The sequence below is a fragment of the Carassius auratus genome, unplaced genomic scaffold, assembly GCF_003368295.1.
Source record: "Carassius auratus strain Wakin unplaced genomic scaffold, ASM336829v1 scaf_tig00050489, whole genome shotgun sequence".
Lineage (NCBI taxonomy): Eukaryota > Metazoa > Chordata > Actinopteri > Cypriniformes > Cyprinidae > Carassius > Carassius auratus.
This window is the reverse complement of record NW_020527160.1, coordinates 20,001-33,721: the sequence shown is the minus strand read 5'-3', so window position 1 is coordinate 33,721 and position 13,721 is coordinate 20,001. Positions and strand designations below refer to the sequence as shown.

The window sequence follows — 13,721 nt, the reverse complement described above, 5'->3', positions numbered from 1 at the left end:
CGTCTATTTTAAGAAAAAAAAAAAACAAAAAAAAAAAAACAAAGAAACCACCCTCCAGCCAGCAAAAAGCTGCTGTTAGGTGGTTTAAAACTGAAAAACACACAAAAAAACTGAACTTAAGTCCAAAAACAACTTACAAACAAACACAAACTGAAAAAACAAAATGGAGGAGAGCCTTCCTCTCCCTACTGCAGCCAACACTTCCTGTAGCTCTCTAGCGCCCTCAGGTTGGTATGGCCGTAAACGAAGACTGCTGCAAAGAGAAGGCTATTTAAAGATCAGCCAATCTACTCGCCAGTACATTATATAAGTAGGAAAGAAAACCCAAAAGCTTAAAGCACCTGGTATTCCTTGGCGGTCTCTCATCTAAGTACTAACCAGACCTAGACCTGCTAAGATTCAGAGATTGGGCATTGTCTCTTTTTTTTTTTTTTTTTTTTGCAAGATTATTATAATAATTCGTGAAAAATATCCAAAAATTTAAAGCACCTGGTATTCCCAGGCTGTCTCCCATCCATGTACTAACCTGTCCCAAACCTGCTTATATTCAGAGATCGGGCATTGACTCTATTTTTTGGCAAAATTATTACATACTAAGTCAAAAATTTCCAAAATGCTTACAGCACCTGGTATTCCCAGGCGGTCTCCCATCCAAGTACTAACCAGGCCCAAACCTGCTTAACTTCCAAGATCAGACGCGATCGGGCATGGCCAGGCTGGTATGGCCGTAAGCGAAGACTGCTGCAAAGAGAATGCTATTTAAAGATCAGCCAATCTACTCGCCAGTACATTATATAAGTAGGAAAGAAAACCCAAAAGCTTAAAGCACCTAGTATTCCTAGGCGGTCTCTCATCCAAGTACTAACCAGACCTAAACCTGCTAAAATTTAGAGATCGGGCATTGACTCTATTTTTTGCCAAATTTATTATATACTAAGTGAAAAAATTCCAAAAGCTTTAAGCACCTGGTATTCCTAGGCGGTCTTTCAACCAAGTACTAACCAGACCTAAACCTGCTAAGATTCAGAGATCGGGCATTGACTCTTTTTTTTTTTTTTTGCAAGATTATTATATAATTCGTGAAAAATATCCAAAAATTTAAAGCACCTGGTATTCCCAGGCAGTCTCCCATCCATGTGCTAACCTGGCCCAAACCTGCTTATATTCAGAGATCGGGCATTGACTCTTTTTTTCTTTTTTTGCAAGATTATTATATAATTTGTGAAAAATATCAAAAAATTTAAAGCACCTGGTATTCCCAGGCAGTCTCCCATCCATGTACTAACCTGGCTTAAACCTGCTTATATTCAGAGATCGGGCATTGACTCTATTTTTTGCCAAATGTATTATATACTAAGTGAAAAAATTCCAAAAATTTAAAGCACCTGGTATTCCCAGGCAGTCTCCCATCCATGTACTAACCTGGCCCAAACCTGCTTATATTCAGAGATCGGGAATTGACTCTATTTTTTGCCAAATTTATTATATACTAAGTGAAAAAATTCCAAAAGCTTAAAGTACCTGGTATTCCTTGGCGGTCTCTCATTCAAGTACTAACCAGACCTTAACCTGCTAAGATTCAGAGATCGGGCATTGACTCAATTTTTTAGCAAAATTATTATATACTAACTGAAAAATTTCCAAAAAGCTTACAGTACCTGGTATTCCCAGGCGGTCTCCCATCCAAGTACTAACCAGGCCCAAACCTGCTTAACTTCCAAGATCAGACGAGATCGGGCATGGCCAGGCTGGTATGGCCGTAAGCGAAGACTGCTGCAAAGAGAATGCTATTTAAAGATCAGCCAATCTACTCGCCAGTACATTATATAAGTAGGAAAGAAAACCCAAAAGCTTAAAGCACCTAGTATTCCTAGGCGGTCTCTCATCCAAGTACTAACCAGACCTAAACCTGCTAAAATTTAGAGATCGGGCATTGACTCTATTTTTTGCCAAATTTATTATATACTAAGTGAAAAAATTCCAAAAGCTTTAAGCACCTGGTATTCCTAGGCGGTCTTTCAACCAAGTACTAACCAGACCTAAACCTGCTAAGATTCAGAGATCGGGCATTGACTCTTTTTTTTTTTTTTTTTTTTTTTGCAAGATTATTATATAATTCGTGAAAAATATCCAAAAATGTAAAGCACCTGGTATTCCCAGGCAGTCTCCCATCCATGTGCTAACCTGGCCCAAACCTGCTTATATTCAGAGATCGGGCATTGACTCTTTTTTCTTTTTTTGCAAGATTATTATATAATTTGTGAAAAATATCCAAAAATTTAAAGCACCTGGTATTCCCAGGCAGTCTCCCATCCATGTACTAACCTGGCTTAAACCTGCTTATATTCAGAGATCGGGCATTGACTCTATTTTTTGCCAAATTTATTATATACTAAGTGAAAAAATTCCAAAAATTTAAAGCACCTGGTATTCCCAGGCAGTCTCCCATCCATGTACTAACCTGACCCAAACCTGCTTATATTCAGAGATCGGGCATTGACTCTATTTTTTGCCAAATTTATTATATACTAAGTGAAAAAATTCCAAAAGCTTAAAGCACCTGGTATTCCTTGGCGGTCTCTCATTCAAGTACTAACCAGACCTTAACCTGCTAAGATTCAGAGATCGGGCATTGACTCTTTTTTTTTTTTTTTTGCAAGATTATTATATAATTCGTGAAAAATATCCAAAAATTTAAAGCACCTGGTATTCCCAGGCAGTCTCCCATCCATGTACTAACCTGGCCCAAACCTGCTTATATTCAGAGATCGGGCATTGACTCAATTTTTTAGCAAAATTATTATATACTAACTGAAAAATTTCCAAAAAGCTTACAGTACCTGGTATTCCCAGGCGGTCTCCCATCCAAGTACTAACCAGGCCCAAACCTGCTTAACTTCCAAGATCAGACGAGATCGGGCATGGCCAGGCTGGTATGGCCGTAAGCGAAGACTGCTGCAAAGAGAATGCTATTTAAAGATCAGCCAATCTACTCGCCAGTACATTATATAAGTAGGAAAGAAAACCCAAAAGCTTAAAGCACCTGGTATTCCTTGGCGGTCTCTCATCCAAGTACTAACCAGACCTAAACCTGCTAACATTCAGAGAACGGGCATTGACCCTTTTTTTTTTTTTTGCAAGATTATTATATAATTCGTGAAAAATATCCAAAAATTTAAAGCACCTAGTATTCCCAGGCAGTCTCCCATCCATGTACTAACCTGGCCCAAACCTGCTTATATTCAGAGATCGGGCATTGACTCTATTTTTTAGCAAAATTATTATATACTAAGTGAAACATTTCCAAAAAGCTTACAGTACCTGGTATTCCCCGGCGGTCTCCCATCCAAGTACTAACCAGGCCCAAACCTGCTTAACTTCCGAGATCAGACGAGATCGGGCATAGCCAGGCTGGTATGGCCGTAAGCGAAGACTGCTGCAAAGAGAATGCTATTTAAAGATCAGCCAATCTACTCGCCAGTACATTATATAAGTAGGAAAGAAAACCCAAAAGCTTAAAGCACCTAGTATTCCTAGGCGGTCTCTCATCCAAGTACTAACCAGACCTAAACCTGCTAAAATTTAGAGATCGGGCATTGACTCTATTTTTTGCCAAATTTATTATATTGTAACAGATATGCAGATCATCGATTCATGTGTTTAATTCAGATTTTCCAAATGAAACTCTTTTTGCACCAAGTGCCTGGCCTGGCGCCAGCCTGGCTGGACTTAAATTATTTACGATGCCCATGCAAGCTTCAAAGAAGAAATGAAAATCCCCAACCACATTCCAACACTGGAGACAAAGGAACTTTTCGTATAAGTTCCTTACTTTCATTTTATTATTAATATGTATTTTAATTATGTTTATGGATTGCATAAAATGGTTAATCCTTGTTATGTGAAGAGTATAAGTTGCAAGCTCATACTTTAGGAAATGTCTCTCCTCACTTTAACCTCCTCAAAGAGAGCCACGTTTCTGCAACCCCCATCTTTGCAGGTCGTAAAACTTTACGACCACACTGGAGAGGAGAGAAGCCAAATCTTCTCCCCAATGCATTCTATGGAATGAATTCGTTACCTGTTAGTTTTTATGTTGTATAAATGTATTACGTATTCCCTTTTGGTACATTTAGATGTTTCCCAACATCTGCAGTGTTATCATGTTTTAAGCAAATCTTTAAATGTTTAATTCTACATTTGAATGTAACTTCATGTTTTGATCACATATATCTATTATGTTTAGTCTTGTTCTAATCGTCATGCTCTGACAGACCCATTTATCTAGAGCAAAAGTAATGAAATATGTATGTTACCTGAATTACAAACTTGCTAGAATAATCCCTGGAATTTGGACAAGCCCTAGATCTCCAGGGGGGGGGGCTGTCTTCACAGAGACAAAGGAACTTTTCCCTCCGTTTCAGATCGCGGACTTTCATTGGCTGTTTACGCGAAAAAGGGGCGTGAACCATTTCAAGCCATAAGAACGACCGAACAAGGTCCGCCTTCCTCTCTTCTTCCTCTTCTTCTCGTTCTTGGTTCTCGGACACGCTGCTCTCCGGTGCGACCCTCCGCGCGGCCTCGCGCCGCGCTCATAGCGCAAGCCCCCCCCCTCAGCACAGGGGCTGAGAGAAAAAGCAATTTTAATGGCTCCTTTAGAAGCTTTCGTTTCGTTCGTTTTCTTTTCTTTTCTTTACTAAGTTTATTCAACTATTCGCCTCTCCACGCAAGGAAGACGAATTCTGGAACAATGTTTGTTGAACCTTTCAAATACCGCGCGAGGACAGAACAAAGGACCACGTGCTCCACGCTCACGCCAAGCGCAGCGTGCATGCGCGTCACATGGCACATGGCTGTTTCAACGGGAACAGCGCGCAAAGCTCACAAGCTCGACGCCGATCTCACGCCACTCACATGGGACACTTTTGCAAGTATCACTTTCTCTATGGAGATTTAAATGCTGGTTTAAAGTGTTGTTATGATCTGATTTGTTGTTGGCTTCCAAAAGTTACTGACTATGATTTTCATACCTGAGCTCCTTATGTGATCTCATTCTATTTTCTCTCTCTCTCTCTCTCTCTCTCTCCCTCTCTCTCTCTCTCTCTTTTATTTGGATTCGTTATGTATTGTATAAAGCTTACTGTTTGTATTGTCGTACGCATATTTACTCTGTGTGATTTGTAGTTTGATGTATTACTAGTTTAATTATTAAAAACCCATATACTGATGATTGGCTTGGACTCCACCCCACTCACATTACGAGTCACTGAGATGTTTGACCTATAGCTGCAAGCTCTAAATTTAGAAACTAAATTTATCATAAGGATAGGATAATATTTTCATGGCCAGAGAATACTTTTCCTTGAATTATAAGGCGTGATAACTTTATTGAAAATTGATAGGTCTACAGTGGTTTGCTGGACATACCACGGTTTGATTTGCAGTAATTTACAGTAAGAGATATCACAATAATTGATATGAAGAATGTAATATTGACATATTAATGAGTAAGTTACAGTGCCCTGTGATTATTTATTGTTATAGGCAATTGAGCTATTTTTCATAATCAATCAAATTTAATGTAACTGTCATCTGAGATTTAAATTAATCATATTCCTGATTAATTATTCAAATTCCCTATATATCATTTGAGTTAATTACTATGTAAAACTCATTGTTGTTACATTATGGTGGAGGAAACGCGGGCATTTCAAACTTCGTTTTGTGAGCAATCAATCTATGTATATGGTTTTTAATAATTTCTGCACGTGCGCTATGAAATTATGTAACGTTACTGGTGAGATAAGTCGCAAGACGCGAACTCACTCAACTGACTGAGGCAAAAAGCTGGTCAGTCAGCGCGCTAGATATTTGTAGAAACTTAACAGTATAGTCACTGTTATTTTTGATGAAAGTAAACTGCAGTATAATGTTAAAAAGTATCCTGTTAAGAAAGACCAAATCTTTTACAGTGAGAACATTTTAATATGAATAATTAAAAGATAAAGAAATCTTTTATTAGTTGCAACATGTAAATCTGAACATGAGCGATGTTCCTCTGATTCAGTTTAAAAAGGCCTTATTAAATATCGTTATTGAATTCGTGGTAAACCACAATAATATTCAAAAATAAAACGATAAAAACTCCTGGTCTAAAATTGGCTTAGCTACCCGATTTTTAAACCTAAAACATTTAAACCATAAGTGCTATTTTGATAAATGTTTATTGGAGTCAACAGTTGGAAAATTCCTGTTTTTATTACAATTGTGTTTTGGAAGTGAACGGATCCTTCTTCAACCTATGTTAATATAGCACCTCAGAGATTAAAACCTTTGGTTTGTTACTTGTGATTTTTGATGCAGAAAATCAGCCTGACAAACGATCAGATAATTTCTAAGTCATATTGAAATTGTAGTTCCGCTATCTAAACACCAGAGGGAACGTGTGGGTTAGAAATTTCAGGGTACACCCTGCTTTCTGATTCCAGCTTGCATGAGTGCAAAGCTGCCAACATGTGGCCATTTCAGATAATGCGCTCTGATTGCTAATTTATAATCCCCTGTGATGTATATTTGAATTGGATGTCTAAATTCTCGATAATTATTTGCATTTACAGCTTTGCTCGTGCGAATATTATTACAGGGAAACAAAAGAATGTTCTCTGCCTTTGACTGTTTACATTTACTTTGAGTTTGGTTCAAACATGATTTGAATTAAAATGTAATTGTTAATAGTGGAAATCTAGATGTGTCAGGTCAACCACTGATTGACCCACTTAGAAGGTAAGCCATCTAGTGGCAGTCTCCTGTTAAATCGACTAACAGACCTCTGTCTTTTCCATTCTGTTTTGAAATTGCATGTCCACTTTTACCCTCTTTGATTAATCTCACACTGTTTGATTAATTTCATGATCATTAATGATAACTTACAAGCTATCAATGGTTATTATAGGATATTATTCAGATTTTCCTTTTAATTCTTACATGCTTATTTTAAATTTTGATTTAAACCAGTTTTGAATTTTTAATTTGAATTAAGTTTTCTGCTCAGCAGGTTAAAGACAGAGAAGCAGTACTTTCCCCCCCTTGTGGTGAAAACCAGCTACTCCTTCTCTCTTGTTTCATTCTTCTTCTTTTTTTTTTATTATTTGATGTTTATTATTTTGCTTCTCTCTTTTGACTTAGGTTATTTTGATAATTACCATTATTATCATAATTCATGTGTTTTGTTTTATCATGATTAGGTAAAGCTGTTACCTTTCCTCTCTACATATAGTTACTCAATTGATGTTAAACAAACCAAACCTTAATTAACTTTAAGTTTCCTTTGTTCATCCTTTGTGTATTTGATTGTAGAACTCCCTTGGTGATTGGACAGTCATCTCAGGTTTCCAGTGAGCAAGGCTGCCCGACCGGTGTTACCGATACTGGCTGCGAGTGAAACTCGGTCCCTCTTGTCTCAAGAGACATCAGCAATTTTGGCACTCCAGAGGTTGTGCTAAAAGTCACAAGCCGTGCTGTCCTGCGACACGCCAGAGTAACGGAGGACCGGGGACACTGCGGTTCAGTGTTTGGGGAGCACCGGGGAGGTTGACCAAGCCACTGGTTCCCACCTGAATGACTTCAATTCACCCAGGTGAACCCAATGTGATAAAACCCATCCACTTATTATAAACCACAGAATATTAGATATTCCCCCGGATATATTTTAAGTGTTTAACCCTTTTGCTTCTTTGAGCCACACCATATTTCTAGGTTTCCTACCCAGATAGCCCACTCACCTGTTGGCCCTATCTTAAAACCTAGCAGTAGGCTTAGGCCTCCTTATTCCCACTAACACATTGTGTTTCTATTGTTTTCATCTCATTTCAAGTGTTGTGTTTCACTTTGATCTTTTTCTACCCTCTGTTCTGTTGTGATTGGTTTCTTTCATTTCACATAGAGACAGTAACCTGGGAGCCACCAACGAAGTTAAATAGTAGAGCGACCACCAGCAGCCGGTGTCATCACACGACCCGCTAGGCTACTGCCTGTCAAATCTCCATTTCAGGTCCTTCGTTGACCCAAGTTAATTGGCTACTTAACTGTCTGACTGTTTGCATCAGTCAGCCCCAAAATTCTCATAAACGGCACAGCCCGTATGAATATAGCTCGTTAAACGTAGAACGAACTTGCATTGGTCTTTTTGTGTGTGTGTGCTGTGCTTCTCTCACCGACAGAGAATCAGGATGTTCCAGGCATCCAGTCCAGCAGTCCACGGGGGCCACCTCTCGACATGGTTGAAAGCAGTGACGACCCCCTTCCTGCCCAAGGATGCCAGTAACCTGCAGCACCCAGAGCAACTAGACACCGAGCTAGATGAACTGATGGCACGCGATCCAAACCAAAGCGACTACTACAGAGAACTCGCCAGGATCTTCAGAAGCCCAGTTCCCATTCTCGTCGCCCAGGCACGGCTCAGTGAACGGAGCAACATCGCGGAGGAGGCCTGGAAGGACCAGGCCCCAACCCAGAGTCATCTTGATCAGCTCCTCCTCGAGACCCAGAACCAGCGCAAGAAAGAGGACGACACAGATCCAGAGCTACAGAAAGGAGTTGAAAGACTTCACAATGCCCTGCAAGATCTTCGCCTCGACACGGATCAAAGAGAACAGCTGGAGAGAGAAGCCAGAAAAGACCTCACCAAAAAACTCCAGCAAGGTGACGCTCTCCTAAAAAGAGCAGAGACTGAATTGAAAGAAAGAGACTATAAAACCTGGGCCTGCAAAACACACTTGCAAGCGGCCCGAGTTAAATTCAACAAGCTTACTCTGCAGAGAGACAAGCTCCAAGATGAACTTTACACTGTTCACACAGAACTGAGACAATTTCACAGATTACAGAGTGGCTGGATCGGAGAAACGCACACCACAAAATTTCTCCCGGGCCGCCACTCCAACCCTTTCAGCCAATAACCCAGAGCTGGAAAAGGGGGTGTAATCTCCCTTCTAAGGAAATCACCAGCGAGCTTACAAGAACATCTGTCAACAACGGAGGGAAGAGAACCCTTCCAGAGAACGCATGTCACTAAATCCTGTACTGCTCACAGAGAACTTCACAAGCTAGCCAGAAGCATCTCTACATTCAATCCAGATCCTGCAGGAGGACATGACGTTCATGCTTCTTTACAAGCCATTGACTTTCATTTGCAAACTGTCGCTAACGTGACAGATGTGAACACATTGTACCTGTTAAAAATCACGTCCAGCCGTGATGTGCATTGCTTTCTGGATCGTCAACCAGAGACTGTCAAAGCGTACTACCAGCAACTGCTACAGACTTTGATTCTTGAATTCTCTGATCCAAACTCAGACCATGGGATCCTTATTGCTATGGACCTCAAACAGGGCCGATTTGAAAACCCACAGACTTTCTGTAGTCAGCTACGAAACACCTACTTCGGAGCATGCAACGAACCAGGTATGGAACAGGATTTCAACTTAAAAACTCTGTTCCTCCTAAACCTACATGCCAGTTGGAGTTTTCATCTCAGAGTCCCAGCATGTCCCCGTAACAGGACTACACAAGAGTTACAGAACTTAGCCCACAAAGCTTGCACCAAGCAAAAGACTATTTGTGAAAAGACTGTGAAATACCCCAAAGTCTCTGTCTCTGAGCACTGCTTGGAGTTAACCCTAGATGGCGCCCTACAACACCACAGTCACAGACATTTTTACAGAGAGTCAATACCATTCCAAGCCAGCAGAGGGCAACACAGTGCAGCCACGTCTGAGACAGCAGAGATCCTGAGGGTGCTGAAAGTGCTTCTTCACATGAAAACTCACAAGGAAGATGAGCCAAGCACCCAGAACACTGCCCGTCATCTACAGACCACAGAGCTAACTGTCACAGCACAAGGTGACAGCAACACCCAAGCTCCACAGCCAACAGCTGCACACCCTGAACGAGACAGCACAGGTCCTCACGCCAGGTACCACAAACACAAGGTACCAGAAAATGCTGTTTTGACTACCTGCCTTCGCAGCGAGCTACACAAGACCGGTCCTCACCACCCACCGATCGTCCCACCTGCCCTGATGCCAACATTCCTGGGCAGCCTTGTCAAAAAGGGGGTGGGCCGAAAAGGAGTCAACAGGGAAGACCTGATCGACACAGGATTAAACCCGACGGGGATCTCATCTCACCTTTTCAAAAGACTCCAATTTGAAGCTAAGAGACAAGATCGAACTCTTACACCTCAAACTTATGAACTGAATGTACAGGTGTACAGACAGGATGACATCCAGTTTGAACAGGTTGTTTCCATTCACCTGACAATCGTTCCGATGAGTCTAATACATCCCATGTATGTCCCACCAATGAACACTCATACATTGCTCATCGACAAAGACCTGCTAGAACACTTTGACCCTTTTCTGAACTTCAAACAGCTAAAAGACTTTGCTCAAGTGCGAGAACCTCTTTCTCTCCAGCCACACAGGTTGCTAGAGCCAGACTGTCAGGTCGCAGAGGTCACGGGAACTCCCACAGAGCCAGACGGTCAGGTCACAGAGGTCACGGGAACCCCAGCAGCCAGCCATGAGTACAACGCCCTAACAACAGGCCCAAGTTCAAGCCTCTGTACCTTAGTCAACAAACAGGGTACGGTGGTACCAGCTTACACCAAAGGGGTCGCTGTTCGGCTCAACCTGCAAGGTGGTCAAACCTTACACCACACGCTGGGTTTCTTCCAATCCTCACCTGAATGTGTGGAACTCGGACTCACACTTGCAAACAACAAGCATGTCAAACACCAACACCTGTTCCAGCAATGTGATAACATCACAAAAACACACAATGTGATCGTGTACTGGAAGAAGGTAAAAGGACATTCTGTGGTCACTCCCAACCCACCCACCCACATTCAAGGTTGAAGTGATTACACACAGCACAAGAACTTTACTAGCTAAACTGCCTACCTCAGAATCGCTTACGCAGGCTCCGTTGTCTACAAAGACCAACATAGCGGACATGGGGGCTTCTGAAACCTTGATAATGACTTTGCTTTACCACCTCTCAGACCCCTCCATCCACCCTGGCAACCAGTCTACAATCACTGACAACCAAAGCCCCAGACCACTGCATGATACACAAACCATGCTGCGTGCACAGAACAATATTGTGGGTTGTGCACCGTCTGACATCACAATGCCAGGGCGTGTAATGCCACGGAGCAAAAGGGGGATAAGGCCAATATATTTCCATGACGCAGCATGTGCTGCACCACGCAGCACCAGAGCCACTGACAAAACACTGAAGCAAGCGTCATGCCAGCAGCAAGATGTGGCAAAACATGGGCGAGGGCGAGCTAAACCCAGTCACCGCCCACGAAGCAAAGAGACTGTCCTGTCCAACCAAAGACAGGCCTTGTTTGTTTCTTTCTCCCCTTTCTCTCTCTCTCTCCCTATTATCTGTACCAGGATGCTGCTGTGGTTTGCCGTGCCGTGCTGTCAGCCAAAGAGAGGACAGCTGCCACCGAGAAAACCGCTGAGACTCCTGACTACCGATGACAGGGCACACTACCCCAGCACTGTAACCGAATACAGCTGTACAAGGTTCCGATGGAGAGAGGACTCCCTCACTCACACTGAGGCCGATGTCAAACACCTGTTCAGCCAATATGAGAAAGTGACGGTTACACAAATGGAGTTAGGTGGACACCACCACCGCTCCAAACAGTTCCCGGGAGCTTTGCTTAGAGCCGCTGCTGCCGCCAGAATGTTTAACATTGTTATGTCCAGTGTCAATGCAGCGAACCAGACTGTAAACTCCTTGAAACCACTGTTCACTGTCTTCCAGAAGGACTTTACCCAGACTCAGCTGTTAACAGCATTAACAACAGCCATGCTGTGGGAGGTTAGCTCCTCCAATGACAGCCTAACCACGAGTAAAACCCCACTGTACATGATACCCTTAAGCCTTGTGTTAACTGTGCTGTCTTACGCCATCACCATGCCAGCTGACCTGCTACAAATACACCTGGCCAACTCTCTGAATAACGCCTTCCTACGGCACGTAAACCCCAAACAGAGAGAAGTGAACGTGCTCCTGAACCAACTCATCAGCGAGTCAAACCAAGTCTACAGACCTAAAGACATTGTCAGTGTCAGGATGTGGAAGAGCAACACCCACACCAAAACACACATTCCAAATGTGGTGGCCTACCACGACACGACACACAGCTGTACCTGGCCCCAAACATGCACATGTGTACTTTAACCAAAGACATTCATTATCTCTGCCTTAGCAAACCCTTCCTCAGACACAACTCCGAAGGAATCTGCGAGCTGCAACCCTGGGTCAGCGATACGCGCTGCCCTGCCGAAGCCAAGCCTCGTACACAAGTCACAGAAACGCAAGCAGAGATTGTGGGTAACAGATGGCTCGTCAACACTCCTGTGCGCTCAGCTACGCTGACCTACGACCAGCATGACACCGCCACCCGTGCCAACCTGCTGGACCAAGTACTGAAAGGTACCACCCAACACATTGACATTACTCCTGTCGACACAGCCCTCCAAGCACAGCCTCGACAGCCCGTTCTGAACCAGTCATCTGCGGTCCTAGCCTGGACTGCTGCCGACACTGCACGGGGTATCTCCACTGTCAGTGGTCCCAACCTGACTCTTGGCGTGACCTTCATCCTATACAGGATACTCAACGAGATGCAAACCTCTACAGCCAAACTCACGACAACTGTGGCTGGAGGTCTCCGATGGAATCCCCGGAAAAGGGACGCAAAGTCAAAGACAATACCGAACCTCACCAAGCTGAATCCTCAGCTTCAGGAACCACCTGTCATCATGACCCACCTGCTGCATGACCATCACAATTCACTTGTCATCTGCCCATCCTGATGATTGCCGTCCGATGATGTCCACACAGGGACTTCATCTGACGGAAGGGGGATGTGTAACAGATATGCAGATCATCGATTCATGTGTTTAATTCAGATTTTCCAAATGAAACTCTTTTTGCACCAAGTGCCTGGCCTGGCGCCAGCCTGGCTGGACTTAAATTATTTACGATGCCCATGCGAGCTTCAAAGAAGAAATGAAAATCCCCAACCACATTCCAACACTGGAGACAAAGGAACTTTTCGTATAAGTTCCTTACTTTCATTTTATTATTAATATGTATTTTAATTATGTTTATGGATTGCATAAAATGGTTAATCCTTGTTATGTGAAGAGTATAAGTTGCAAGCTCATACTTTAGGAAATGTCTCTCCTCACTTTAACCTCCTCAAAGAGAGCCACGTTTCTGCAACCCCCATCTTTGCAGGTCGTAAAACTTTACGACCACACTGGAGAGGAGAGAAGCCAAATCTTCTCCCCAATGCATTCTATGGAATGAATTCGTTACCTGTTAGTTTTTATGTTGTATAAATGTATTACGTATTCCCTTTTGGTACATTTAGATGTTTCCCAACATCTGCAGTGTTATCATGTTTTAAGCAAATCTTTAAATGTTTAATTCTACATTTGAATGTAACTTCATGTTTTGATCACATATATCTATTATGTTTAGTCTTGTTCTAATCGTCATGCTCTGACAGACCCATTTATCTAGAGCAAAAGTAATGAAATTTGTATGTTACCTGAATTACAAACTTGCTAGAATAATCCCTGGAATTTGGACAAGCCCTAGATCTCCAGGGGGGGGGGCTGTCTTCACAGAGA

General features: G+C 42.5%; 4 non-coding genes across 4 annotated transcripts; all 4 read right to left on the bottom strand.

The window, feature by feature from the left end:
- Positions 1-614: 614 nt before the first annotated feature.
- LOC113089604 (5S ribosomal RNA) lies at positions 615-733 on the bottom strand. Its single transcript, XR_003286582.1, has one exon. It is a non-coding gene; the product is annotated as a 5S ribosomal RNA (ribosomal RNA).
- Positions 734-1,646: 913 nt separating this feature from the next.
- On the bottom strand, positions 1,647-1,765 carry LOC113089607 (5S ribosomal RNA). Its single transcript, XR_003286585.1, has one exon. It is a non-coding gene; the product is annotated as a 5S ribosomal RNA (ribosomal RNA).
- A 1,063-nt stretch (positions 1,766-2,828) lies between these two features.
- On the bottom strand, positions 2,829-2,947 carry LOC113089606 (5S ribosomal RNA). The gene has a single exon (XR_003286584.1). It is a non-coding gene; the product is annotated as a 5S ribosomal RNA (ribosomal RNA).
- Positions 2,948-3,309: 362 nt separating this feature from the next.
- LOC113089602 (5S ribosomal RNA) lies at positions 3,310-3,428 on the bottom strand. Its single transcript, XR_003286580.1, has one exon. It is a non-coding gene; the product is annotated as a 5S ribosomal RNA (ribosomal RNA).
- Positions 3,429-13,721: the final 10,293 nt, after the last annotated feature.